This window comes from Anser brachyrhynchus, assembly GCF_964034855.1.
Source record: "Anser brachyrhynchus genome assembly, chromosome: 1".
Lineage (NCBI taxonomy): Eukaryota > Metazoa > Chordata > Aves > Anseriformes > Anatidae > Anser > Anser brachyrhynchus.
Window position 1 is genome coordinate 208,479,674 of NC_137694.1, and position 25,543 is coordinate 208,505,216.

The 25,543-nt window shown below is 43.6% G+C and overlaps 1 protein-coding gene and 1 long non-coding RNA gene across 8 annotated transcripts in view; one reads left to right on the forward strand and one right to left on the reverse strand.

The window, feature by feature from the left end:
• The window catches only part of TENM4 (teneurin transmembrane protein 4), a 1,681,110-nt gene that overhangs the window by 1,363,388 nt on the left and 292,179 nt on the right, over positions 1–25,543 (forward strand). The window lies entirely within an intron of this gene.
• Positions 1–25,543, reverse strand: part of LOC308187917 — a 51,529-nt gene that overhangs the window by 14,298 nt on the left and 11,688 nt on the right. Inside the window, exon 1 of the long non-coding RNA XR_013945009.1 lies at positions 1–25,543. This exon is cut by the window's right edge and continues 11,688 nt beyond it. This is a non-coding gene — a long non-coding RNA (uncharacterized lncRNA).

Genomic DNA, 25,543 nt, shown 5'->3' on the forward strand with positions numbered 1-25,543 from the left:
CGTGCCAGCTTGCTCAAATCTCTCTGGGCTTCTGTTTCCTTCCTGGAAATACTGACTGTAAGACTTTCTTCCCTTCTTCCCCCTCGATGAACATGTTCAAGAAAGAATTTAAAGTGAAACCATTAGAAAAATAAATAAATAAAAATTGGTTGGTGATGGCATAGGGGATCCTGGGGTTACTACAAAGCCTGTCTGGGCTTCATCTATCACAGCAAGGGCTGGGGGAGGAAGGCAGGGAAAGGATATGACTGCAGCTTCTAAATATATCAGCCAGGTAAACATCAGGGAGGGAGCAGAGGTCTTCAAGCTTAAAGATGGTGTTGGCACAAGAACAAATGACTACAAATAGGCCAAAAATAAATGTAGACAGGAAACTAGAAATTTTCTAAGCGTTTAGGGAATGAGTTCTGGAATTTCTTCACAGTCAGATTAGACCAAAACATAACTAGTTTTAAAAAAGATATTAAGACAGATGTGAGAAGGCCTGTATGGGATGATGCTTCTTATATTCGAGGGATAGAGCCACTGACCTTGACCGTCCCTCTTAATCCCATGTTCCTCTTTCATTTCTCTATCATCCAACACCTGGGGTGCCCTGTGCAGCGTGCCAGAGAGAGCTGTGTCAGACAGGTCACTCCTTCATACCGACAGACCCTGTTTTAATACAGCACCAGTTCACAGGGCTGAGAGCCACAGTGGTGGGAACTCGTCAAAGACGCGCCGTACTTGAAGGCTTTCTTGCCATGCAGGAGAGCAGAGCGTCCGCTTAATTACAAACTATTCCAGACAGAAAGGATGGTTCTGCTCCCAGCACGGGAACACAGGAACAAGGGAAATTCAAAACTGGCTCGAAATCCGTCTGCCCAAGTTATCTTTTCAGTTTATGCATTTTTACCTCACTACAAATTCAAGCCATTCAATGAAAAGTCAGAGCCCTGCTGGGCAAAGTGCTGCTCATTTCACGTTAAGGAACAGTCCTCGTCCTAAAGGAATTACAAAGCTCGCCAGAGAAAGAGGTTATTGTCCCCACCTCATACACGGGGAACTGCAACAGGGCGGCATGGTAGTATTTCTAAAAACAGCCTCAGCTCGGGCTCTTACAGGCTCAATCTTACCTTCAATTTCTCTCAAAATAAGAGCAATTGTATGTGAAGCCTGACATTAAAAAAAAAAAAAAAAAAAAAAAGCAATCTTTTTTTGGTAAACATGTAAATATATTGCTGTTTCTACTTCTTACATCTCTTGACTCCCGGACCCAGCCTACCACCCCTGCAGTGTGTTTCTCTGCATATTTGGTCGGCTCTCAGAGCCACTTTTTGATCTATTTTGGGATGGAGCAAAGTGAAGGTTTTTAATATACTCCCATTGGGCAGACGTGATTTAAGAACTGAGGCAAATATGGCTCTCAGTTTTCCCAAGCCTAATAAGGCTTTAATCCAAACACTTAGTATTTCATGTTTTCCCATACTATTCCAAGCAATCTAGTCTGTGTATTTTTATTTTCCTCACTTCATCACTGATGTTCTCTGCTTAATAGAATTATCGTCACCTCTGATGACCATTTTTGTTTAGTAGTGATGGCTTAGTATTTATGCCTAACATTTGCCCTCAAAACTTCTGACATGGGATAAGAGAGCAAAACAATTAAAACACAATATTCTGCTACATGATGGTAATTTTCCCTCATTGGTGAACATTAGGAAATGGCATTATTGTAAAGACCCAATTACCTTTTTTATGAACATTGTATATTTGGAAAGTAATAAAACAGAGTTATAAAACTCAGATGATTAGGAATCTCAGAGATGCTTTGCATTTTAAGAGGTGGGGGAGGAATATTCTTTTAATTGCATCTGAGCACAGCCCAACCAACGATTAGTTACTTTCAAAGCAATAAACATTACCTGGGAAGCAATAAAAGGAAGTGCAGGAAAGTTACTTGATGGATGATTCCCAGAAGGCATAAGGCAAAAGAAGGGAATGTGGTTTAGTGGTTAGAATAACAGCCTAGTAGGCAGGACTCCTGTTGTTTCATCCTAGCTGTGAAGATGACTTACTAGATGCTCTTGGGTTCAACATCTCGTTTTATCCGGTGTTAATTTGGTCTAATAATACCCAAAGAACTGATGTGAAACTGAACACTCAAGTGTTTGTCAAGGCTTTGAAAGCCAGGATGAAAGAAGTCAGAATAAATATAAAGTATAAGTGGCTGGAAAACATGGAATGTATTTAGTTGAAGTCTGACTATGCAAAGCACTAGCACAAGTGACTAGGCAAGCTCCCATCATCTACGGATCAGAAATCAGCTGCTCAATCTTACCATGGGAATCACAAAACATCTTTAATTTCAATTCTTGGAGAATTCAGTGAAGCTTCATCTCACTTTCAGTGATTTTCATCACGCTAGCATTGGCCCTATAACCTGAGCCTCTTTAATTCAATCCCACATCATTCTCTCAACCCACTACAGCCTGAATCCCAGGTTCCTCTCCGCTAACATGATCTGTCACAACGCAAGCAGAGCAAGAGAGCAGAAAAGCACAAAAAAAAAAAGATATGCACAAGTTTTTAAGACAGCCTATCCTTGCAAAGCATCTTAGAAAGCCAAAATCAGAACAAGAACCACCTGTGATTCATTATTGGCCCAGGAACAGCACCACAACAATTTTCAAGTGGGTGGTTCCAGCTAGAGCAACTGAAAAAGAAACCCCAAGAAAGGAAGAAAATATCCAATATTTTTACGTACCTTTAAAAATTATTCTGTTACCTTATCCTTCAAGGCTTAGAGGGGACCTCAGAACAGATCACAGTGGTTGTTACCCCGTTAGTCATCTCCATTCCTAGAACTACTGTGAAAGCATTGATAGGCGCAAATAAGGAAATGAGGATTTAGATATGTCAATTGAATGACAAAGATAAATTTATTGAGAACTATGAAACAGAGCAACAGTTCGGAGTAGCCAGAGACAAGTCCATCCTTTATGTTGGGGTCTTACGTTCTTGTCAGATTTCAAGTCCGCTTTTTCCAAAGCAATACAACAATGTGACCCCTGGCTGCCCTTGTTGAGCACATGGAGGACATTTAAAATTGCAGAACGAAGTTGCTGGGTCCCCCTAAGAATATACATCCAGGAGAAGGTATGTCTTATCATTCACTGGACACCAAGAAAAAGGCATTAATGTCAAGTTGCTTTAGGGGGCTGGTTACTTTTTCATCCACACCAGTCATCCACATGAACCTGGAAAGAAAACTATTTGTAGAGTCTTTGGAACTGATTGCCCTCATTTCCTCTGCCTTAGCCAGAGTTTGGGTGGATATCAGACTTTGTCCATATTATTTTTACTTTGCATAACTCATTTCACAGATACCAGAACTCACTTAGGATATGAAAAACATGAGCTGCTTCAGATGAACTTTTTTTTTCCCCCCCAAGTCCACTCTGTGATCTTCAGGGAGAAATACTGTCCATAAACTAATTAGATCATTTCCTTCCACTGATACAAACAGCCTGGAAGAAAATGAAATTGCATGCATGCTTGGTTTTCTAGTTTTTCTGTTTCTGTGCCAAAACATTTCTTTTCCTTAATTATGGAGAAATTTGACCAGGTTTATGCCAGAGTTATACCATCTCTTTGTATGTAGTTACTTGAGATCACAGTGTTGTATTCTGTAATGCTGATGCAGCTTTCTAAGTACTTGACATAATGGTGCCTGAACATGTCTGGTATAATGCTTGTACCACAGCAGAGGGAGAAATGTTCTGTTCGAGGCCACTGAGACAATGTCTGAGATCATTTGGGTTTGTCCTTCTAGTGTCACCATTTTTCCTAATTATTAAAACCACCAAACACAAACAGAATTTTAATGCAAAGACACAGAAAACATCCTGGAGCTGTCTGTCCATCCTCCAGTGAATCGGAGGACCACTGCTCCCATCTTCTCTACTTCAGTTAAGTGTCTGTACGTAGATAGCACAAATCTGGACCTAAACCCTGTTGATCTCATTGGCATATAAGCAAGAGCTTAAAATAAGGCACAGCTGAAGTCCTCTGCAAGATCAGGACCTCAGAGCGTAACGCTATGAGATGCCAAAATCCTTCATGGTTCATTTAATCATCAGGAGCGTAGGATATTCAGCATTTTGCCAAGCTGGGCCTCTCCAGCTGTGTTATATTGGTTTTGATTGCTCTTAGTTCACTCGTGTTCATGCCCCGTTTCAATTTGATTTGAATGAAAACCAAGCCTCCAAAGGCACTCTGATGAGAACGCCACAATCTACCCAGCTCGCCCTGGAAAGGGGGAAAAATATTTTATCTGCAATTTTAAAGCACACAAACACAGCAGTTCCTATTCAAACACCAGTTTCGCATGTGGGGCATTGACGGCAGAAAAGCTGAAGGCAAAGGAAGTATAGAAAATCGGGTGAAAAGCAATTTGAAGAAACGTTATGGGAAACTTAGAAGCAGGGTGGAGGGGAGAGAAGGAAGTATAAAGTTTGATTGCTTGCTCATTACAGTCAGTGGTCCAAAATCCCATTGAATTTAATAGCACATGATCAGGCTTCTCCTTTGTAAAATTAATATTGCAGCCTAGCTTCTGAAGGATTCTTCTGGTGCTACCAGCTGGAACCTAGACGCCCCATATAGGAGTTGGCTTTCCATTGACTTGCACTTTAACAAGCAGTGCATTGGTAAAAATCAGCTTCAGAGTAGATATAAAAAGTTCAGTTTTACATTGGAGCATTTTAGTACAATTTTAACTCACTTTGCACCAATGTAAATGATTTTTCATGTTGCAAAGCACCAGAGAATCAAGCCAAGAGCTTTTTTTGATTTTTTCAGTCAATGGCTCTTGGGATAGCTTGTGCTCAGCCAAATTAGCTGAGGATCTGGCCTAAAGGGGGCAGAATAATGGGAAGAAAAGGAAGGATTCATAAATTCGGACTCATCTTGCAAATCTGGGGTTGGAAGGAGGAAAAAGCATGTAGCAGATTTGCAGCCATTCAGCTTCCATGAGGTTAAACTACCTTTTGTTGAAACAAGACAAAAACGCCATGTTTGAATTATTTCCCTCCATAGTCATAGCTACTGTGACTTAGTCCAGATTCAGTCTACATTCTTAAACCTCTGAGCAATTGTTGGCAAACCCTGTCTGAGCACTGGGATCACAACTAAACGGTTTCACAAACATCTGCTAGGGCTGCCTGACAATCACTTTTTTATTTTTTATTTTTTTATTTGTTGCGAGTTTTTTAGAGTCAGAAATCTATTTTAAAAGCTACAGAACAATAGCATTCAAGCCGTGGCATCCTCTGTAGGAGCTGGTAACTCTCATTGCTTAATTACAAGGCATGTTTGAGTCTTGGACATCATCCCGGTTCATACTGTTATTAAGTTGATAGGGGAGCTGTAAACTGGGCTTATGAGATCCCCATTCCATCAGCCACTCCATCTGACATTCCTCGGTACAACTCAGGAGCAAAAATGCTGGGTATTTCTCGTGTTCTCCACTGAAGTACAGATGACAATAGATGAAATAAGTTAATGAGAATGTAGATGCCATTGTCCTTTGCTGTTTCAGTGTTTCTTCATTTCTTTTCCATCAAGCATACATTGTTTTTGACTCTCGAGTACTATGTGTTCTGGACACTGTGTTCAACCCCAGAAGTAGCCATATTTTAGTAGATAACAACTTGTCTCTTAGATGCTCTTATGTCTCTTTAAAGAGGTTCGTTCAGTGCTTTCAGTACTATGTGAAGAGATTTAATCACCCTGTCTTCAATCTGCTCAGGTTCAAACATGAGTCAGTATACAACAAGGAATGGGGAGAAAAAAAAAAAAAAAAACAAGGAAAGAAAGAAAAATCATTTCTGCAAAAAGCATAAAAGATTGTTGGATTCATTCTGTTAACATAAATAATTTTCCTGTGTTCTCATGAATGTAATTCCAGTGTGCGCCCATAAACAGAAGACATATTATTGCCAATATGCAGGATATTTGAGGGTCTGTATACTCTCAAAGTTCTCAAGTAATAAAGGTTATTATGAACAGGGTTATGAATTTTTATACACACACACACACAGGGAAATACTTAAAATACTTTAGAAAGCTTGAATATTTCAAACTCATCAAAGGCTCTTCCCTCATCATTTAGAGTTTTCTGGATTGTTAATTTTAATTTTCTCATTCATTTTGTTTAAATTGTTCATTATCTCATCACTGCCAGAGTAAGTTGGGGCTTGTTGAAAGCACTCACTATGAAGTTGTCTAACATCAGAGCCTTTGAAAAGTTGACGGTACTTCCAAGATTATTAATAATTACATTTTCTAGGCTATTTGACATGGCTAAGAAAACCCCACATCCAAATTCCATTGTGAGGATGGTGAAGAAATACAGATTTTGCATAGTTAGTAAGTGCTGTGCTTCAAATGCCCTGGCATTTGTATAACTCTGTATGCAACATGGTAGATAAGAATAGTGAAGTTGAATTTGTTTATGGCCTTCTTTCATTATTACAGGGAAAGTGATTTTACTGTGTCATTGAAAATGGATTTTTTTTTTCAAAACTCACTTCATCTAGAGCATATTGAGAATTTATCTTTTTAGCATACGTAAACCGATGAGTCTGTAAGGCATTTTTCAGTTGGGATTGTTGTGCTGGAGGTTGGTGCAGGCAAGAAATGAAGTTGGTTTGACACCCCAAGACAAAATAAAATGAAGCGCTATTTTAAGGCTATCCTAGAGGTATGTAAAAATAAAAATTGACTCAAACCAGATATTACTGGAGAAGAAATTGTCTGGATCCGTGTCCTCCACACCATGGAAGGGATTACTGCTTGGGCTAGCTGGGGCAATGCTTGTGTTTGGACTCAGATCTATGTCCAAGATTTTGGTTTGATGTCAAACCTGAGCAGTTCAGAGCAAGACGCTGGACATGTGCTGAGGTTCAAACATCTCCCAGTCACTGTGGTCAGAGCACTATCTTCTGCTGTGTAGATATATATCTGAAGGAGAGCAGAGACGCACAACGTCCCCCACCCAGGTGGCAAAGCCGCAGAGCTGAGTCAAGTCTGAAAACCCAGCCTCACACTCATACATGCCTCCCTCACTGCCACAAGGCTCATTTTTCCCCATCTCCAGTTTGCAGGCTCCACAGCGTCCATTAAATCTTGCTGCCTTCCAGGGAGGGAAATCTTATGTTGCTGTCCCAGCTCCAATTTCCTTCCCCCTCCTCGCTGAGTACGGAGAACTCCACCGGTGCTTCTATGTTCAGTCCCCATATTCCTCATTAGCCCATCGCTCAACAGCCCTGTCTTGTTCTACAATATCTTCCTTTCTCCCTAGGTATAAAGAGAGATTTCTCCCCTTCTGCCCTTTCTCAGGAGGTGAAGGGATTTATTTCTGGCTCGGTCATGAAAGACGTATCAGGAATCCTCAGTTATTTCCTTGTTTCACCCCTGAGCCACAGCATGACCCTGGAATAACCATTTGCATCCACATTTAAAAGTGCTCAAGCTGTATACGGTGTGGGTGAGGGGCTGCATAGCTGCTCCTACCTGAGATGACCTGAGTTGCAAGAGGAAAAAGAGCAAAAGCAACTCTTAAATTTCTCCTTAGGCAGCAAGTCTCCCCCGGCGCGTCTCTCCGGGTCAGTATAAGATGCCACCCAGGAACAAGAGCAAAGCACTTTGAAATACACTCAGCCATGCAAAACGAGGTAGTTGTCAGAGGGCCCTGCACAGAAATACTCCCCTGCTCTGGTCTCTTTGATCAGTAACTTTCAGGGGAAGGAAAAAAAAAAAAAAAGGCAAGAAGGGCAGAATGCAGAGGGGAAACGAGTGAGCTGCTTTCCTCTACTCGTGCCAGGCAAGGTAGGTGGCTGGATGAGGGCACACGGGGGTCCCCTTCCCCCAAAAAAAGTGGCAGAGGGATGCAGAAAGACTGAACACCCATGTCAGTGTTTTGTCTGCCTCAGGCAGTGCAACCCAAGGCATAACTTCATGGCATTTACCAAAAGCCTGGCTGTCCCAGCATCCACACATGGGATCCTTTCCCCATCATTTTGCTTTCCCATTTGATCCCACCAGGAGCTCATTTGTACATCTGGGAGGCAATCAGGTTTTCTGCCCTGTCCCACTGAGAGCAGATTGGGTTTAAATTTTATTTCCCACTCTTCTCCTCCAAATTTAAAGGGTTTCTTCTCTCTCCCTCCAGCTACGTTGTTGTTGTTGTGTTGCAAACGAAGAGCTGAGGTTTTTCGGCAGGGCTGCTCCAAGCCTGTTTTGGATGGGGAGAGAGAGTAGTTTTGGCAGGGCAAGGCTGTCCTGCTGGGTCAGCCCGAGGACAGGAGCAGATGGGAGCATTATGTGAGAGCGCGCTCGTGGACGGCATCAAACCAGCCTCATTTGGGACCCAAAGCCTTTGAGATAACTTGGCTGTGACCAGTTGGCAATGAGGGAATGCTGATTGCTCTAGACTGGAGCTTTCACTTAAAAAAAAAAAAAAAAGAGAGAGAGGGAGAGGAATCATTGCATTGCTTGTGTTATTCCTGTGAGCTCATTTTTAATGTGTGGCAAATGCAAAATGCTGCTTCTGGACTTACTTCCATGCATACCATTCTCACAAAAGCACTGAGGACAAACTGTTGTCCTCTACGGGCTTGCTTTCTGTGTCCTCCCATTAATTCATGAGTGGCCTTCCTGGGCTTACATTTGCATGCCTTCCTCTTATCTTTAGTTTTCTTAAATGAAATTTATGCTTGGGAGCAGGAGTGGATGAGGAGGGCCAGTACTGATAGGACCAGATAAGCCGATAAAGATCTGATGAGTAAATATCTTGCAAACTTCTGCACTCCTCGTGTTTGTAATGAAGCCTGCTGCTCCATGGTGTATCAAACAGGTCACCCCCAGCTTTCTGCAAAAGCTCAGGGCAATGTTCCCGCTCCCTTCAAACTAGGCTGGGTTTTCTGGGGCTCCAGCCACATCAAACAGAGGCAACACCAGGGAGATGCCTCCCAGAGGTCCCACTAGACCTCTGGAAGGATTTATTCCTTGTGACATAATGGTCTCCCTCAGGAATGGGACTGGTGAGTCCAACCTCTCCTCTGCCAGAGCAAGGACCTCTGGAAGATGGGAAGCCATGGCAAAGGAGATTTTTCCTTGGCAATCATAGAATTGTAGAATCATTACGGTTGGAAAAGACCTTCAAGATCATCTGGTCTAACCATCGCCCTACCATCAATGTCACCCACTAAACCACGTCCCCAAGCACCACGTCCATCCTTTGCTTGAACACCCCCAGGGACACTGACTCCACCACATCCCTGCATGGGGCAACCCATGCAGCAAAGTCTCCTCCTTCCCTCTTGGCTTGTTTGGGACTGCCACGCTGCAGGCACCATCAGAAAAATAAATAAATAAATAAATAAATAAATAAATAAATAAATAAATAAAAAATAAAAAGCAAATATCAGCCCAGTCAGAAGTACTCAAGAGTGTGATTTTTGACAATGACAATGTGACCAGATGGAAATCTGACAGGAGATGCTCGGTGCATCTTTTTTGCTCGAGTCAACGACGTCTTTATGGAAGTCTTACCAAGCAGCCACTTGAGTCACATCCCCCCTTCCCATCTCTGGGTAAATGTAAGGTAGTTTGTTCTCATTTCATGTGGGGCTACGTCAAGTTTCTGATGAGATCTTGCTTCTAAAAGAGGCTGCACACATTGCAGAGGATTCCCAGGGAGCAGCTGACATGCCGTAACTCCTTGCCGGGAGCGACTTTTTTATGCTTCAAAGCCCCTCTCAGCCACTCCAGACAGGGATTATTACTGCTGCATATTCAAGTTTGGGAACTTTATATTAAGCATCCAAATCTGTCATCTGAATTATCCCATATTGCATCTTAGTGCTGAGTCACATCCCTTATTACAGAGCCCTGTCGTTAACGAGATATTCAGCTCCAAAGCTCGATTTGTCCCTGCAGGGACCATTTAACCCTTTCTGCATCCGTGTTTACATTCCACCTCCTGCTGCAGTGACCCAGACCCTAAGCCAAAGGCACTGCAGCATCCTTCCCTTCTCTCTTCTCCTCTCTATGCAGTGGCAACTGAGGCACCACTGATGCTTACATGGGCAAAGTGCTGCACATGTCCTGCTGGTTAAGGTCTGGGTCCTGCCTCTTAACCCAAATCCAGCTGAAATTTCCTCCCTTGTGGCAGGATGGGGACAGGGATGAAGGAAATGCAGGTAGAAAAAACAACACAGTTTGCTTCTTATGGTTTTTTTTAGGATGAATGGGATTGGGATAGCTGCAGGGACTGGGATAGCTCAAGTATGGAAACAGGATTGGGAGCAGCAGCAGACTTCTAAACTCTTAGGGGAAAAAAAATAAAAAAAATAAAAAAGGTAGAAAAAAGAAGGAAAAAGACAACAGATTTTTTTCTTGCCTTTTTTTTTTTTTAACGTAGACATCAACTAGTTAGCAGTTGTTAATTAAGAAATGATCCCAGCGAAAGCTGCTGCTGCCACTCTAATAAATCATTCATTAACAGTCCATTTCAGTGGGATTGTTGTTTCCAAGCACTGTATTTAGCTGTTGGAAGCAACCTCCATACACTTAAGCGGGGGAAGCAGTTAGGGCTCGGCCATTACCTGATGCCTAATGATGCTCTGAGCTGGGAAGCGATGGTTGTGCTCTTTGTATTTTGCGCAGATCTGGATGGTTTAACGGGAGTGTGAGGGGATTTGTGGGGTTTCTATGGTGATCAGTGCCAGATAAGACCACAGATGGATGATGGGTGTGTGCTGCAAGTACAGACACACAAACCTTGTGTGTCCCACAGCCAAAGACTGCGATATCGCCAGACTGTAAATTCGGGGGAAAACACTTGTGCAGCTCTCCCCGACTAACAGCCCTTGAAATGCAAACAGCTGAATGCTTCTCACTGCACAATGAGGCAGAACTGCAGTTCCTTTCTTGCCACACTAATGTTGTAGGCTAGGGTTTTAAAAATGGCAGCACGACGCTTTGATGCCAAGTTTTGGGGCCTTCCTCCCGTTCCCACCTCTTCTTGTAGTTTTGTCCTTAGAGGCTTGATGCAGAGATGCTGGATTACGGCTCTCAGCCTGGAGGATAGAGGCACCCTCTCTGCTCTCATTGCAGGGAGAGGGTGCATCATTTCCTGCCCTAACAGCGGTGATGGCACCCTAAATTCCAGTCCCTAATTTCCTCGTGCATTAATCGCGCTTCAAATTTGAATTCCCACTTTGGAATAGGGAAATTTATTCCACGGGTGCAAGGTCTCCACCTCCTGAAAGCGGTGCATATGAAATACATTTAAGAATTTCATAGAGAGCAGGTTGTGTTAGGACAAATGTATATGGAGAGCCCACCTGCGGTCTGTAAATAATTCAAATGTTAATCGTTGTGCTTGGCACTTCAGTGATGGCTTTTACTTCAATAACACCTCGAGCCCTCAAGCAATTATCAGGATCCCGCTGTGCAGCGTGATACACTCGCTTAGAAAGGGCAATCCATAGCCCAGAGAGTTTGCTGTCTTGTTGCAGAATCCACCTTTCAGAAAAAAAGTGTCATTAAATGAAAAAAAAAAAAAAAAAAAAAACACGGGATTTTTCTACCCCTGTTCAAATCATTTAACCATGAGCTGCTTCTTATGATTAAAAAGTTGTGAAGTTGTGTTTGGTATGTTGACGGACTGACAGAGAAGTGCTCTATAAGAAAACTTCCCCAAATGCCCATATTTAAAAAGTGCCTTGGTAAACAAGGATGCTGCCCTTTTCTGGTGTTCCAGCCCGCAGCACGTCTGGGAGCGAGGAGGATCAGTTCAGGCCACGCGGTGTTAAACATCCATGAGCATCACCCTGGCCGCCGTGCTGGTTTTAGGGATTTCTTTTTGTCTTTACCCATCAGTGTGACTGTGCCTTGTGAAAATGTAGTGCCTTACATTGCAAGAGGAAAGAAAGTAGGGGCATAAGGTGGAGACATCAGACAAATTAAATTTGGTGCTCATTCTGCTGTGAACTTCATGGTTGTCGATGTCCTTTTAGTTGTATTGCACCTTGATTTCCTCGCTGATTTGTAAAATCAGTGTGCAGGCTTCAGGAGATGCTGCGCAAGTCCAGTTATCCGGGAGAAACAAACAAACAACAACAAAAAAAACCCACTGATCAGATACTCTGAGGACAAGTTCTTAGAGATCCTTCATTGACAAAGCTTTTTATCCTCCTCCAGTCAAGTCTAACTTTAAGGTGAAAGAGTCACCACCGGCCTTCCCCGTGTTCTTTTTATTTGCACACCAGCCTTTCAGGGGACTCGCGGCACCTTGAAAAAATGCAGCCGGAATTTTTCCCCCTTTGTCTCGTGTGTGGCTCGGGAGCTCTCCTCCGCTAAGGCGCCTTTATTCCAGGAGGCCAGATTTCCTGGGCTGTATTCTGGGATTGCTAAATAAAACATGCGGGTCTCTGCAGAGCCTTTTACAGGCTTCTCCAGCCTCATGAAACACACACACCCGCACTCCCTCTTGTTAGCACTACTGATAATACCGTATAAAACCTTTGTTGCCCACATTTATAAATCAGCTATCACCGAGTTCTCTAATCAACCTTACTCCGCGATGCTACAGCCTTGGCTCTGCAGCAGTGAATTATTTATATCTTGTTGTGGGGTGTGTGCTTTTTTTCATGCTGGACTGCACCGTGGTGTTCTCTTAACTCACGAGTGGTTTGCCACTTAAAAAAAAAAAAAAAAAAAAAAAGGACTTAAAAGCACAGCACTGTTACAAAGAGAGGATCAAAGTCTTATCCCGGCATCCTGGTTTGTTTGCCCCTTTAAAAACACTTGAAAACAGAGACAGTATGCTGGCTGTGATTTGATCCTACCTACTCCGGGGCTTTGTGTACATTTCTTGTTCACATATCATATTTCGACGATGCCAGCCCAGTGTTTTATTTATAAAGCTATTCAACCACCTTCCTTTAAAGCGTGGATTTTAATAGGTGCCAACTTCAGACGAGCTGAGCCCAGGCATCCTGGTGATGCCAACAGGTGCAGAAACAAATATGTAAGTACATCTTGGTTTTAAATACATATTAAATGATATCATATTTGAGTTCTGTCTGAACACCCATAGATGTTTTGTCATTGACTTCAGAAGGACCAGGTTAAGGGCTTTGGGACCGACATCTTCTCCCCTATCCGTGCATTCAAGACGTGGGAGGTTTGGCACAGATACCTTTCTTTTCCTAATGGCACACAGTCTTTTTCAAACCATATGTTGCTGATTTCTCTGAGACAGAAGAATTAATTTATATTCCACTCTAGGAGTATTTATTGCACTTCCCAAATTACCTCAGAATCTGTAGATCACTGCTTGTATTTATATATATATGTATACCTACATATTCTGTTGAGAATATCTCGCTGGTAAAAAGTTGCAGCATGGTGGGGACAGCCTGCTTCCACCTGTGCACTTGACGAGGAGTCAGGCACCCACAAGCACCCAGATGCCTGCCAGAGCTGCTAGCCGTGGCTTTTTCTCTCTTTCTGCCGATTCCAGATCAAAAGGATCTTTCAATTCTGTTTAGCTTTCAAATGGAAATCTGCTCCGTCAACATCAAAACCAGGCTTTAAATGGGCGTTTGTCATTCAGCCTTGGCTGTAGAGTCAGGACTGTAATACCACCAAAGAGAAAAACTGGTGACAAGCCAGAAATCATCGCCTTGGCACTGGGTATTCAACAGCTCGGTCCTCACCCATCAGCCTGTCCTACAGATGAAGCTAGGTAGGTGAGGAGAACTACCAGGGTCATTTTTCCCCCTCCACCCCAGAGAGCCTGTGTGGCAACTCGCTGAGCTCTTCGGGAAGACAAACTGCAGCCTCAGGCCTCAGAAGAAAACTTCTTGAAGCTTTGCAGAAAAATAAATAAAAGCAGTGTCATGAACCCCACGGGGGAAAAAAAATATACTTCTGTCAGCCTTCGCTATATGATATAACTGCCATCCTGCAGTGCACTTTGTTGGCATGCCAGATCACATCTTATAGGAGACGGAGCTTTATGTTAAATTATGTGCTGGGAGGGAAGCGGATCAGGGCACTGAAGACAGTCGTAGGCGTTATTGGATTTACTTTATTGCCTATTGTATAGATTGGAAGCAACTTAGAAGCTCATAACTCCTCAAACAGAGGAAATTTTGCCACCCACAGGTTGAAAATTTTGGTGGCAAGCTTGCTTTCATTCCATGAACAACTGGCTAAAAAGCCTGTTGTCTTCGTTGCCAAAGAGCAGCAACCAGGGACCTCGAATCTCCTTTTAAAAGGCATGAAATTCACTCTACAATCATGAGAATACAGATTGCCTCCCTTTCTTTACCTTCTGATTCTGAGCTTGCCAAGCATGCATTTCCTGGTTTTCTCTTGTAAACCAACAACAAAGCCCTACAAAATGAGGCTACTGAGGCCAAGGTTTGCAGAAATCATTGCCTAGATCAAGATTTTAAGCACAAATGTGGGGTGTAGAGCACTGTCTTTTTTTCAGGCACTGGTATCTGGCCTGAAGGAGGGGGATTAACAGAGATATATAGGATAGCTGCATTAGAAGTCAGATATGTCTGTTCTGTGTTACAGCTGGCAGCCATTGACATGATGCTAGTTATAAGGTACTCCACAAAAAAAGAGAAATTAACACTTTTAATGTTGGAACATTAGGAAACTGATGGGCTAAAGCTTGCTTGCCTGCTCTAAACACATGTACTAGATAGAAAGTACCCAATAGGCTTAAAAAGCCCAGATTCCTTAGTAGGAAAAACCATGTGTGTGTGCACACACGCAAGCACACACTTTTTTTTTTAAATTCTCTGACTGGTGGAGGTGCGTATTGATTTACATCAGGCAGTGGCCAAGGTTACACACGCCAAGCTCTCCTCAACGTCCAACCTTCTGAACTGCGATTGCTCTTTTCCACAGCATTTGATGTTTGGCATTATGTTTCTCAGCGTTACATCTAGTAAAACCAAACTGATCGGGATCATTTTGTTGTTCTTACACACCGGGGTCCAATCCTGCTTCCTACGAGGTGAAAGCTGCTGATGCCACGAGGTTCAGAGCAGGACCCCGCTGTGCTTCTGCCGTGCAGCTCAAGCTGCCGGGGCATCTCGCCTTATTTACGTTTGCAGCTATAGATAGGAAATTGTACCTTGCCATATACACGAAAACCTTTGTGCTCCAGCTAGTTTCGAAGCTCACTGGTTGGATCATGTTCTATTATCATGAAAAGTTAAGTCTCCCACATGAGCTGTTTACTCCATGCTTGACAGTTTGCTGCTCAGGCAGCACAGGTAGCCCTACACAGACAGGATCGTGAAGCCTTGGGGAGAAGACAACACCATTTCCAAACCCAAACCCAAACCACTGGATTTTTGCTTCTCCTGATCAGGTAACTGGCTTTTATATTCCAAATTTAAATTTTTTTACAGTAAAACTCCCTGGTCAACCACCCTCCACAGATGCTGAGAGAGAGGATTCACCTAAATTCTTATAGTTTTCAGGAACTTTTCCATCCATTTTTAATTGCTTCTTTGCTTTGCCCGGGGAAGAACACTGCTTTTCCTGTGCTTTCAAGGTGAAATGTATTGATTACTTCCATGTGATTCCCAACCCGGGCTGCAATGCACCAGCTAAACCCAAGTGTTTGGTAATGACGAGCTGTGCATTAAGCCGGAACATAAAAACAAAACAACAAAAACCCCGCCAGAAACTCCACTCCGCAACAGTGAGTCTTCAAGGCTCATGCTGCTTTTGTCATTTAATTTGCTGCAGGATAATTAGAAACTCCTACAACGATTTTCACTTTGCAGAGAGGGAGATGGAGATCCTTCCGTTCACTCTCCCTCCCATGCACAAGGGAGGGCACTGGGGTTCCTCTCCTGGAGCTGTTTTCTTGCCAGCATGGGGTGCAAGGGCCTGCAATTGACCACAGCACATCCAGAGAGCTCTTTTACCCATGGAAACAGTGTTGTTTATGCCTTTTATTTTCTGCATGAAGTAAGCTTATTAGTTTTGTAGTACCTTAGAGTAATATGTTAAACAGATTGGAAGGGGTTGGAGAACGGAGAAAGGAAAGGTGTCATTGTTTGGGGTCATGTATGGCTTTGTACCCACGACAGTGAGGGCTCATTAGCTCCCATGGACTTCCAGAGGGCCTGAATTCAGCCCTTTCATTTTTCTGTGTGCTCACAGCATATCTCCTGAATGACAACAAATGTATTTGCCCACATCACCGTATGCTACAAGGATTGTTCTTCTTCCCTCGGGATTTTGGTTCTTGGTTCTGGTTACTGTCGGGTTTAATTTCCAAGAGATTCATATTTCTGACTTACAGAGAAGGACATACGTACACCTGATCACCTGGACATGAATACAGTCATGCACCTGAGCAATGCCACCAGCTTCTGCAGCTCTGCATGTGGAAATAACTCTTTGCATTAAGTGTAGAGTTTTTTTAGTGCTTTTGTTGGACACAAGCAAGCAATCTCTAAACACAAAACTGTGCGTGCACTGTAAGGAGCTACCCTTGCTCTTAGCTTGTGGTTATTTTAACCCAATTGATGAGATTTCTTTCCAGTCCTATTTAATATATTACATCAAATAGCATATTCCCTCCTGTTTGCGTAATGAACTGGTTAACATTATTATTGCTGAAGTCCTTATATTGTCCAAGTCTTGCAGCTCTCTTCTCTGGTACTATTATACACGTTATACTGGACTTTATTTGCCCCTATGCACCCCCGTTTTATGCTAGTGCTTACACTGCAGCGTAGAAATCACAAAATCCAACCTCTCGGCCACTGTACACCTTGCATTTTTTGTTACTGTGAGCTAATCCTTTCTATTGACTCACAATTTCTCTACAGATGCAAGACAAAAATTAGTTCCCTAAGTAGCAACACTAATTTTAAGAAGAAAAAAAATATCTTTAAATCCCCAAAGATGAGTGGAGAAGCTGATTGCATTTTTTGTGGTAGATAAACCTGCATTTTCCTCTAGCTCCCAGTAAGTATCAAATATACTGCACTTACAAAGCGGAATAATCTGCGTGCATGTGTTGGAGTTAAGGCAATATATAAAGTGTTACATTGTTTTTAAGTCTATGCCAGTAATGGATTAAACCCAGCTTTTATACTTAAATCTGAGAATTAGATTTCTCCATAAAACTTGGCACAGGCATCACACAATTTCTCAAAGCCATGTTTTACTCTAATCGTGGCATTTCAAAATGCTGGCTCTGGTCAGATGAAGATAAAAGATTCCGGGACCCTGGGCTCCTCACAGACAAACTTGGTGAAGAAAACTCCACTACATTAGATACCGAGAAAGGAGCTCTCGTTTCAAATATTTCTTTGAAAACAACTTTCTGCATGCTGGAGAGAGAGGCTCTTCCAGGTTTCTTGACATAAAAGGGGCAGCCTGTGTATTTGATGAGAATTTGGTAGCTGGGAGAGCTAAATACCCTTGCTGTCTTTAGCATTGGTTCATGTCGTGGGTCTACAGAGTTGCTCTGAAGGCTGTTTAACTGCAAGGTCTGCACAGAAGAGCATTTGGAGTAGAGCATACAAAGACTTTTGGTGGGTAGGTAAGTTAATGGAAGGATTCAGTAGGAAATGGGCAGGACACTGCATTTTCTCATCATCACTGATATGCTGGATATGGGGCAGCCCTCTTGGGCATGCTGTGAAAAGATATTAATTCTTTAAAAACCTGAAAAAAGGTGCCAAACTGCCCAAGGCCCAAGGAAAGACCAGGAGGAGCCAGAAAGAAAGGTGGCCCCTTGCAGCAATGTGCCTTGAGCTATCCCAGGCACACAGAGAAGGAAGAAATTCATGTTACTAGGCACGTACCTGGGGGATGCAACCACAGTCCCTAGCAGAACTACCCATCCTTTTTAAGTTAAGAGCAGTAAAAGTGAGAATAAACCATGGTAAGACCCAGCAAATAACGTGGCAAGTGTGGAAAGGAGGTGCAGAGGTGTGGGTAGGCACCTGTGACCCATGCAGGGCTTAAGGTTTTCTCTGGGGTGGCCATGCCTGGCTGTCCTAGTTGGGCACAAGGAGGCAGGATATGGGACAGTAGGTTCCCGTCAGTAGGTTCCAGGATACACACATCCCTCCCTGGAAGGGAGGCCAACTGCAGTGGGGTGACAGCTGGAAAAGAGAAGCTCTGGCTCCTGCGCCCCTTTCCCCCAGAACAGGAGCTGCAAGCTGTCCACATCTCTGGCAAGTCTGTGTAATGTGGGCACCCACCCAACCATCCGAATAACAGCCTTTAACACCCCGCTCTGTCTCACCTGCTTTGCCTATGCATCATTCTTTATTTTTATAGCTAGAATTTATAGTTTCAGCCTGCAGCACCCACAAAAGCACACAAACAGATAAGGAGGAATCACATTTAACTGCGGCAGTACTAACTTGGGTAAGTGGAGATGACGACTGCCTTTCTTCCCCCTGGCTCTGCATTCCCTGCAAACCAAGGGCAGCTCTGGCAAAAGACAAAGTCAGATGGACCACCACAACCAGCGGCATCTCACTCAAAAAACAGACTCAACCAGCAGCACAAGGGACGTGGTGGAGTGACAAACCCATCGTGCTGCCAGTTACAGCACAACCTGATGACATAGTGATGGAAAATATACTTTTTCTTTGATCTGCTTTGGTAACAGTGAATTTCTCTTAATAACAACGTGAGAGAAAATACTCCAGTGGAAGTGGTGTAGAGCAATTGACTGTGCCCACATCATTCTGTCTCAGCTGCTAATAAGATTTGGCGAGAGGATTTGATTGCTCTAAGTATCATTTAAAGCAGCAATATCGCTCCAGCACTTATTGAGGAGTGGGGAGCACGGTGCAGCCCCAGCAAGAGAAGTAAGCACAAAGCAATGCAAAAAATAAACCTTTACCGGGGCCACCATGACTCTTGTGTACCACGCATACTTCCTAAAAAAACAAAACACGGGCTTCTTTCATTGTCTTTGTCCTCCCCAGTCCATAATACTGCTGCCTTGGCACCTAATGCAGAAAATCTCACCCCTAAGTTTTTGCACCTCCCGTTGCAGCATCTCTAAACCTCTTCATCTGCAGCTCTTCTGGGGATTTCTGCTTGCTGCTCTGCTCTGAGATGGGATCCTCAGGAATATTCTGGCCTTAGAGAGTATTTTCACTATTTGACCTGCCTAATCAGAACCAGTTCTCGAACTCCATTTTTATTAACTTGGAGAGAAAAAAAGAAAAAAAAAGAGAGAGAGAGAGAAAGAAAGAAAAGTTTCAGACAACGCTGATGGTAAACAGATGCTACTCAGCTAATAGCACTTGGCTCTCTAGGTACTCAAACACAGGGATGGGTCCGAAAAGAACAAAACCTTCCCAGTATTGGTTTTAATGAGCAGGCTTTCTTGCATTTGATCATCTGTTTTCTCGGAGGAAAATGTTAAGAAGGTTTGCGATTAGCCAGAGGCCATTCCATACCCAATATAACACAGGCATGGGGGGGCGAAGCGCTGATGCTCCTTGTCAGACAGCCCCGTCCCTCCTCCCTCCGTCCTCACTGCTGCTGCAGCTGCAGCCAGCCACGGGATGTACAACCTGGAATCATAAGGTCCAAATAATTGAGAAACAATAGCTTCTGTAGCTAAGCAAACCGAGGCAGCTTGCAGAGGCTGTCAATCTCCACGCTTACAAGCCCCAGTCTATTTTCACCCCCGTAGGCTGCCAGGTTAATTAAATGGGACTCCTTGTGGTGTCAGGAAGCAAGTCAAGCAGCAAGTGTTTGTAGAATCAGGCCTTAAAGCAAACAGCGTACGAGAAAAGGAAGATATTTCCCCTACACACGTGTTTTCACATTTTCTTGCCAGACGTGCCGTGCCTCGGCTGCTGCAGGGACGGTGCCTGCCTGGGCAGTGTCCTAGCGCTGGGACGCTGCCCAAGGTATTTTGCCATTACTAAACCTGACTTTCCCTTTAATGTAGGAGAAGCAGTATCCTCCCTTGTGCCTGAAAAATGCATGATTACCACAATTAGGACAGCAGTATGACACCTGACTGCTTTATATTTCCCATTAAGGCAAAAACGCTGCAGGGTTTTCCTAGATTTGAGATCAGGACAAGAAAAATGGCCAGTTTCAGCAGTTCCTATTTCCTTCCATCTCCTCAGCTTTGTTCTTGTAGGAGCTCACAGTGCTAACACTTTTCTATTTTGCGTCACCCATTGGTGATACTCCCCCCAAATTAATCCTCCCTGGAGTATTTTTCACACCGAGCTCCTGCAGTTAGGAAAAGGGAACAAATGCAAGGTTATTTAGGACACCGTTCAAGTCACATTGCTCGTTTTGTATCTTAAACCTGCAAAGCTATATAAAAAGGCAGCGGCTCACCTGTTGCCCCACCAAAATTGCCCAGTAAACTCAGAACTGCGATAGGGAAAAGGCACAGCTGGATTTTCGGACCCGAGGTTAAGCTGTAGAAGTGTCTGCTGAGGTGGGAGGTAAATCTGCTGGCTGAACTGAGCGGATCGGGTGAGAATGAGTCTAATCCACTTCTGTTCATCTTTAATACAAAGTAATTCTGGTGGAATTGCTCTTGCCTGGACAGGCACCTTTGCACTGCCGAGCTGAACAGGACTTAATAAATCGTGATCCCTACAGCATCCTTTAATGGTCACTTGTCCATAAACTACACAAGTTCCGAGGGCACGTCTTAAAGGGTCATTTGACTTTTACTGCATTTAAGGGGATTCCCTGTACCTTCCCATTTTCTCCATCTCTGACTTCTCCAGAATAACCTCTTTCCTGTACACCTTGTATTTAGATTATTTCTCTGTTTATCAATGTCCACTGTTCTTATTTATCACGCAGAGCCCCTTCGTACTACTGAGCAGACAGTAAACCAAATCCATCCTTTCTCCTCATACAGAAAAATAAAGAATTTAATGGAAATTGATGGCTCCTCTACAGGTTCCTGAATAGTCTTACTGAATATAGAACAAAAAAAGATCTAATTCTCTGTCATGTTTTATGTGAGTTCAGAGTTATTCCTGCGAAACGCTTTGGCATAATTCCTGTTCACCCATTTTACACTTTCCATAAGAGTTGCAATACTGTATATGCTCAAGAAAGAAAACACTGCCTGCTTTTAACGCTTCATTCTTTTCAAAATAAGTATAAAGGCTCAGCAAAAACAGCCATCAGACCCCAAGTATCAATGACCATTCTTTATGCTAATCTTTCCATTTCCTGCTATTACCAGTTCTAGGGTCAGCAGTTAAAAAATAAATAAAAAAATCCCGACCTATTGTACAATCATCTGTCATTTTATTTTCTCTCCCAAGTCTCTTAAAGAGTGTCTGCAATGAATTACCTCCGTGTCTGAAATGAATTACTACTCCATCCCACACAAACACACCATCATTACCTGCCCCAAGCAAGGTCTGGAACTATATTGCTCTTGTATGTTAAACAATAGTCAGGCAATGGTGAAATGCAATTGATTATGTGAAACGTTTGAAAGCTTTAGTAAATCAGCTTCTCTGAAGTCATCTGGGCTTTAGGTGTAGCTGGTTTTGGTTTAAGAGGTCATTGCACTTTCTTTTTCTTTCTTTCTTTCTTTCTTTCTTTCTTTCTTTCTTTCTTTCTTTCTCTTTCATTTTTTTCTTTCTTTCTTTCTTTTCTTTCTTTCTTTCTTTCTTTCTTTCTTTCTTTCTTTCTTTCTTTCTTTCTTTCTTTCTTTCTTTCTTTCTTTCTTTCTTTCTTTCCTTTCTTTCCTTTCTTTCTTTTTCCTTCCTTCCTTCCTTCCTTCCTTCCTTCCTTCCTTCCTTCCTTCCTTCCTTCCTTCCTTCCTTCCTTCCTTCCTTCCTTCCTTCCTCTTGCAATAATTCTGACAATGCCACTGCACAAAGGAAATTGGCCAAATCTTTGAAATCATCTTCAAATTTCCTTCCTTCTCCATCCTTCATCAGTGCCAAAGACACCGTCTGGTCCCCAAGTCCGGACTCATTCTGCAAGCAGGAATAAAATCTTTCAGTGCTCATTGTCTTGAAGCCAAATGGGCATGTTGCTCCCATCACTTTTCCTGGAGAGAGTTGCTTCATTCTTCAGATGCTTAGAAACATTCATCTCATTTTCAGCTTAAAACGATTCCTACCTTTTTATACTAATTTACTCCACTGCCAAGATTTTCTTTTAGCTCACTTGTTTTTCTCTCTTGCCAGTGTTTACCTGCTTGAAATATTGCATATTCCCCCTCACCCTTAATTTTCCTAACTTAAAAAAAAAGAAAAGAAAAAAAGCTTAATAAGTATTGTAGGGTTTTTTTGGTTGGTTGGTTTTGTTGTTGTTGTTGTCATTGTTTCTTTCTTCTATTTTCTTTTATTTGTTGCTTTTGGCACAGGAGTGCCCTATTGTCATTTAGCTTGATTTGGCTAGGAGCAAATTTACCTAAATCCAAATGAGCTGCTCCTCATGGCACATCATTCAAGTATGATGAAGCTGTGGTAGCATTGTGCTCCCCAGCCAAGGGCAGTGAGCTGGCTGGGCTAGTTCTGCCATTAAACCAACTTTCCTGTAACAACAGGCAGCCCGGTGAGGGTTAAAACAAGGAGCCAGGGAAGAAGCCAGCCTGGGACATCCCTTCAGTTTCCAGCAGGCAGCTGACTAAACAAAGGCAGGTTGGGGTTTACATCCCATTTCAAACCTGCCATCCAAGCAGATTCCCACCACTATTACCCAGTCATAAACAACATTCAGATGTTTCCATTTGCTCATTGAAAACCGTGTGTCGCGACACACCGTGATCCCACGGGGATGGTGTCTGCACCCTTCACAGTGGGAGCAGGTTTATTGTGGGATTTCTCTCCATGCACGGTGCCCGGGCGCCCTTCTTTCCCACTGATTTGACCCTAGACCTGGACATATTGGAAAGATTCCAAGTTTCCATGGTTTATTTCCCCTGCTCAGGTTTTGCTTCTATTTGGAGTTACGCAAGGAGTTAGTCTGAGGAGCAGCTATGCTGGAACATCACTTAAATAAGAATAATCTCTCCTAGAGCTGCTGAACAAGGCACATAAATCATGCCTAGAAGATGCAAAGGCTGAACTGTGTTGGTGTCGTTTCCACTCTGGTGGTGGAAGGGGTGCACGGAAATGAAAGAGGAATGAGTAGGGGGTGTGCAAAGTCGGGCTGCAGCCATTCCCCCTGGTTTGTGCTGCGGCACCTCCCCGGACACCACAGAGGAGAAATTCGGGGGAGCTGCCGCATTGTAGCCGTGTAATGGAGGTCAGGATCCAGAGCAGCAGCTCTCTATCCGTTATTGGGAAATAGCAGATACACACAAAGGAATAATCAGGCAGTGCTTTGCCCTGCGGATCTCTTACTGGTTTCAGTGCACATTCAGATCAAAGGGCAAAGCCTGCTTTTGAGTGTTGTGCTGGTCAATGCTCCGGGCTGGGGATTTGGGTCAGAGATGTCCATGGCAGGTTTCAAAAGGCTGGGTGATGACCACTGGATGTGTGGGGAAACGTATTTGCAGTGTGGCTCTCTTACCCATTCAGCAATGTTTCCGTGTGCTCATTGCATACAACTGCAGCTCAAAAAATACCTTGCAGAGAGCTTTGTGTGTGTCACTGGCTGTTATTTTTATCAGCCGCAAAGCAAATAGGTGGAGAGCCTGCTTCAAAGAGAGATCCCGAATTTTCTGAAAGCTTCAGAATTGTTCGTGGGCTTTAACCTCAGTCCTCTTATTTAAGGAAAGGAAGTCAACCCCATCTCTGTGTCTCTGCAGCACACTGTACAGTGAGGTCAGGGGACTTGATGAAGGTTTTGCGTGGAAAATGAGAAAATTCACCGTGTTTGGGGCATCGCTCAGACAACAAATAGAAAGGAGCCCAGGAACAACCTAAACCAGCAACACATCCAGCATCCAGCCACTGACTCATTTTACGCAACGGAGGCAACAGCACCAGCAGCGTTTAAAACACAAAATGCTCCAATTAAAACCAAAAAGCTCTGCGCTGAGTGTATCTGCTTTGCTGTGTGCATAAAAGAGTTGAGAGCTGGTGGAGGAGAGGGCTAGGCTGGTCACGCACAGTATGAACGTCCGGATCTTTTTAATCATTAGCCAAAAACAATAATTATGCCTTAAGAACAAAAGCCTGAAACAAGGACTGAACAGCACAGGGGTTGTGCAGGGTTATCATGTGAAGTATCTTCACCAGTGTATTTCTAAGCCGGAGGAAAGCCTTTTATACGGCTGTGGCTGAGCCCTCACTTTATAACTGAACTTTAGATTTCATCAGTGATTTATCAGTGATAAATCGAGTGTCTCTCAAAGAGTTCTGTTAAACCACTAAGCACCAGGAATTGCATCAGATCAGCAAACACGAACAAGAAGCAGAGTCTGTCCACAGAGCGCTGAATTACTTGGCAAGGGCTCCGTAGCTGGGGGGGATTCCAGCAGCAGCAGAGCAGCGATGCTCCCTGCTTCCAGTTCGCATGCCCCGTGCGATGCTGAGCTCCTTCCTCCTTCTGAACAGCCCCCGACACTGCTTCAGTGCCCTTCACAAAACCTGCCTTCAATATTTATTATTTGTGAGAGAAGAAAAAAAAAAAAAACATGGCTCTTTGCAAAATAGCCATTGGGGAGTGGGGATTTTTATGGCTGAGTGCAGATTTTTTTAATGCTCTTTTTCATCCCCATTTATTGTCACCTCTTCACGCTGCTCCAGAGTCTGTCTCTTTGTCTCTCTGTTTACGTTAGGTATATTAATCTTGCATCGAATAAACGTGCATTCACCCAGGGGCTAGTCACCAACCAGTTGCCTTGGCTGAAGTTTACAGTCATCTGGCCCCTACCCAAAATACCCATCCCGGCCCCTTTGCAGCATCGTGTGGCCAGCATTCAGACCCTCTGCTGGGCTCTTAATGCTGCTGGTCATGGCTCTTAGCAGCTCTCATCTCAATAACGCAGCAGAGCAGCGAGTCAAGAGGCTGCCGACACGGTCTGTGCCCATCATGAGGTTTTTGGAGGATGTGGGCACAGTCAAATCTCACTGAACTGCCACAGTGCAGCTGGGGCACAGTTATCTGAGCTCACTCCAGTGAAATAGAGGAATTTAAGAATACAGAGGAATTTCTGGACATGGTCTTGGGCAACCTGCTCTAGGTGGCCCTGCTAGAGCAGGGGGTTAGACCTCCAGAGGCCCCTGCCAGCCTCAACCAGTCAGCGATCCTGGGATTATGGGATTCTGTGAATTCGGCATAAACCTTAAGTTTATGCTTAAGTTTCTTTAGCATAAACCTTCAGTTATGCTTGAGGTGCAGAAGAACATTTTCTGTCTCACAATTAGGAGCGAGCCTCAGTGACACTCAGGAGCAGATTTACACGAGCGCATTTTTGTCCCTCTCAGCATCAGCCAATGCGGCGTGCACTTCTGCATCATAGGATATCGTCCCCTCCAGCCACCCAGGACCTGCGCCCACGCTTTTGGGC